The following is a 4,512-nucleotide window of genomic DNA, read 5'->3' on the forward strand; positions in this document are numbered from 1 at the left end:
TGCTCGCATCACACCCAAGACTTGAATGGTCAAGTCGGTATCCGGGAATCGAGTAAGATTCCTCACAAAGTCATGGGTCAGAATTTGATATGACCTAGCCAGGCGAGTAACCAAATGCCCCCCAGTAATCGGGCTCCCAGGCCTAGAATTGGCCGCTTTCTTCCCCATAAACCTTGCCAACATATAAGGCAAATCACAGCAAACCCCCGGGGTAATAAGAGTCCATAAATAAAATAGATTCTGGATGGGGACCTTGTCACCATGATGCTTGTGATTTATTGAAAACGTGATGAGGCGGTGCAAAAATCGGAAAACAGGATTCCGAATTTGTGACTCACTCGAGTCACGAGTGTTGTATTCATGGTTAGAAATGCCCCGCCAAAACTGCACATCCAAGGTACCCTGAGCAAAATTCCGCACACATCCAAGCAAGAAAGGGATAAAAAACGGAGATTGCGTCTCCACTTCCGTATAGAGCCCCATACGCCAAGCAAATTCCCTAAGGCTACACTCACGATATACACCACCCAAACGAAAAACAAGTGCTCTATTGTAGGTGGCATCAAGGGTGCGTTCTTCGAAACATACGGTAGAAAAAAAATTCTAACGATAATTCCCGGTACACGGGTTCTTGAATGGTGAATAAATTCCTCCACCCGTGACAAGTAAACGAAAATTGATCTCCAACATAAGTCTTTGACCAATAACGTTCCAGCTCCGCTACCATGCCCACTCCACCTAGCCATCCCCAATCAATAATCGGGGCTATTGCAAACTCCCTATTGTATAACCATCCAAGCCGATTCTCGTAGGTTGTTAGCAACGGTTGGGGAATGTTTTGAGGAAACTGGTATAAAGGATGTATGCTTGCGACATCTATCGGGTCTTCTTCCTACGGAACAGCTCGTCGTGGTCCCATTTATGCAATCAGAGCAAACCAAAACAGCAAACAACCAACACATTAAACAGTTTAAATAATTTGATAGGAGTCACGACGTGGCCAGGTTGCGCCACGTCGTGGGTCGCATCGTTCACAGAGTGTGGCTTGATCTAATGGCATGCGATTTCTACTAAAATCAATGGTTGGGGTTAGTTCCTATGACCATTAAAGGTATACTTAATCTTAAATCAACCATTAGAGTCAACCAATTTCGTGAATCATACAAACCCTAACCATGAAAACTTGAAATTGGAAGAATTACTATAAAATAATGAGGAAAAAACGTACCAAATAGAATAATTGGCAAGATCTTGCAAGGAAATTAAACGTAGAATACGAAATTAGCTGTGGGGTTACAATGTTTCCGTTCGTGCGGCAGCCTCACAAGTAGGAATGAAAATTATCGGTCAAAGGGTTATAAGCAACTGGTCCCCCCTGGTTTTTAAAGGCCACGACGTGACGGGCTATGCCCACGTCGTGGACCTTAAATTGTTTTTTTCTCAGTCGCGCATTCCCTTTTTCCCACGACGTGGCTGGGCTATTCCCACGTCGTGGAGACTGCCAGATGCAAAAGTCTCAATAATGTTTATCATACTAATTAATTATTTTGCATATCAATCATTATTTAAAGTTCCCTACAGCTAATTTTCTACTAGTTACCAGTTTTTTTAGATGATGAATCGATGTCTTTCCTATTTAAAAAGAAAAGAAAGAAAGGAAAATTTTAAAAAGAAAATGCAAACCAAACTCGGGTTACCTCCCGAGAAGCGCTTCTTTTTCTTGGAGTCTTGAGCTAGACTCCATGACTTCTACGTTGAATCTTCGGAAGAGTCCTCCACCAAGATCTTTTGTTCCTTGAACCGCCTTTTGTAAGCTTGAATTCTCCTTTTATACGCCTTCTTTGAATTCTCCTTTTTAGCTTTTCCCTTTTCTTCAAGCTTGCGTTTTGTGCCCTTGGTTTCCTCCTCGTACTTTATGTCATTGTCTTCTGCTTTCACCACCGGCCTTGTTACTCTTGAAGTGACCTCCTCTTCATCACTTGTTATTTCCTCATCCTCTTTGCTTACCAAAGAAGGCGGTCTCTTGTAAGCTATGACTTCAATCCAATATGGAACAGATGCCTTTGGTTTTCTCATTTTGACTTGATGAACTACTTTTATCTCTTCTTCCATAAGCTTTTCCAGTTCTTCTAGTTCATTCTATTCATTAATTGTGAACACCTCTTCTTTATTTTCTTGAAGGTCATCCTTTATCCCAAAGACTTCTTGTTCATCTCCAACCCTCAAAGTTAGCTTCGACTCGCGGATATCAACAAGGGCACCAGCAGTGTTGAGCAATGGCCGACCTAGGATTATCGGAACATCTGGATCTTCTTTCATGTCCAAGACTACAAAGTCTATTGGCAAAATAAATTTTCCAATTCTCACCAAAATATCCTCCACTATGCCTCGGGGTTGTGTCACCGAACGGTTCGTCATGTGAATCTTCATTTTTGTAGCCTTCATCTTCTGAATCTCCAATTTTTGATAAAATGAAAAAGGAATTAGATTAATGCTGGCCCCAGAATCGGCTAAAGCATTAACCTTCATTTTATTCCCAAACTCGCATCGAAGAGTGAGGCGTCCAGGATCCCCCATCTTTTCTGGTGTTTCTCCCAACACAACTTTTGAAGTTTGTTCACTAAGAATCACTGTAGACTGCTTCTTTAATTGCCTTCGTGTATCTATCAAGTCTTGCAGTAATTTCTGGTTTTCGGAAGCTTTGGATAAGGATTCAACAAAGGGAGTATTAATTGGAATCCCTTTCACATGCTTCACAAACTCTAAATGTTCCTTCTCTAGTCGACTAAGTGCTGCGCTGGTGGGAAATGGCATAGGTGGATGATAAGCTGGAATAGGCGCAAAGGGTTTTTGCTCAGACTTGCACCACGTCGTGGCGAAAGGAGTGTCACATCGTGGGTTGCCTGGTTCAGCACTTTCTCCATTGTCGATCCTTAATTTCTTGGGCTGCTGCGGTTCTTCTTCCAACGCCTCCAGGAACTCAGATATTGTATCTTCTTCAGTATTGATGGCCATTACGTGAGATTGGGCTTGTACTTCGGGACTCTTCGGGGACAATTTTTCATGAACTAGAGTTGCTAGTTGACCAAATTGTACTTCAAGGTTATGGATGGAGGCTTGTTGGTTCTTTATCAATGTTTGTTGTTCCATGATAGCGGAATCCATGGCCTCGTGTCGCTTTTCCGATGCTTCCATAAACTTCATTAAAATGGTCTCTAGGTCGGGTTTCTTCTCGGCTGGTGGCTGCTCCTTTTGATAGTGGCCTCGACCTGTCTGCCTATACTTCTCTTCTTTTTGCTTCTTACATTCTTCATATGGCAGCCACTCCTTCTTCGGTTTCCTCCAATCCTCTTCAAACTTATCCCCATTAGAGTAGCACACTTGAACTTTTCTGTTCCCAAACTCATCCACGTTGCAGTCCTTGGTCAAGTGTGGACCATTGCATCGCTCGCTCCCCACTCTTATGGCGTGTATCGACTGGTCCATTTGTGTTATCCTGCGATCCATGTTATTCAGCATGGCCATGACAGCTGCAATTTCTTCAGTTTGGGCTCCTCCACCGCCTTTGCTTCCATCCTGCCTCGGGTTATGGTATTCGCGGGAGTGTTTCGCGAATTCTTCAATTAGCTCCTTGACCTCCCTTGGATTTTTCCTTGTCAACGGTCCTTGAGAATCAAGGAGTTGTCTTGTCATCACATTGACCCCATCATAAAAGATTGACATCTCTTGCTGCACATTTAGGTCATGTTGCGGGCAGTTTCTGAGTAAGCCCTTGTACCGCTCCCATGCTTCGTACAGTGACTCCCCCAGATGTTGCTCAAAGTTGGCTATTCCCTTCTTGAGTTTGGCTATCTTGGATGGTGGGCAAAACTGGTCTAGGAATTGCTCACGCATTTGAGCCCAAGTGGTGATTGTACCCGGTGGGAGTGCTTTTATCCACTCCTTAGCAGCTCCTTTGAAAGTGACGGGCAGCATCCTAAGCAAGCCTGTGTTCCTGTTGACATTTGGGACATTGAAGTAATCTGCAATGTCATTGACTTCGTCTAGATGCTTAAAAGCATCCTCATGGTCTTTCCCAAAAAATGGGATGTCCTTCAGCGCAGTCAATATGTGTCCCTTCAGCTCGAATGTGGCATTGGCAGGTATTGCGGGTTGGACTAATCCGGGACCCACATCTTCTCAGATCCGCTTCTTGTAAGTTCCCATGGACATTTCTTCAATATCTGTCATCTCGTTCCTTGGCTCGTTCTCGGGTTCACTCGTGTGTTATTCAAATTCTGGCTCGGTGTCGCTTTTGTACTCGGTTTGCAAGGGTGTATGATCCAAATGCTCAAGATTGCTCTCGTGTTTCGTTAATGAACTTGACTCTCCTGTCTTATTTCTTGACTTCTTAGAGAAGGGTGACTTCAATTCTTGCAAGGGTGTCTTTTTCTTGTGAATTGCAGACTCGGGATCTTCTAGTGGTGGCACCAATGGTGTGTTTGATCCTCTGGTCATTAACTCCTGCAACTT

At 43.6% G+C, this 4,512-nt stretch overlaps 1 non-coding gene across 1 annotated transcript; it reads left to right on the top strand.

The window, feature by feature from the left end:
* Positions 1 to 3,739: 3,739 nt before the first annotated feature.
* On the top strand, positions 3,740 to 3,846 carry LOC145013431 (small nucleolar RNA R71). Its single transcript, XR_013664991.1, has one exon. It is a non-coding gene; the product is annotated as a small nucleolar RNA R71 (small nucleolar RNA).
* Positions 3,847 to 4,512: the final 666 nt, after the last annotated feature.

The sequence above is a fragment of the Lactuca saligna genome, chromosome 8 (assembly GCF_052625555.1).
Source record: "Lactuca saligna cultivar CGN05327 chromosome 8, ASM5262555v1, whole genome shotgun sequence".
NCBI classification, from domain to species: domain Eukaryota; kingdom Viridiplantae; phylum Streptophyta; class Magnoliopsida; order Asterales; family Asteraceae; genus Lactuca; species Lactuca saligna.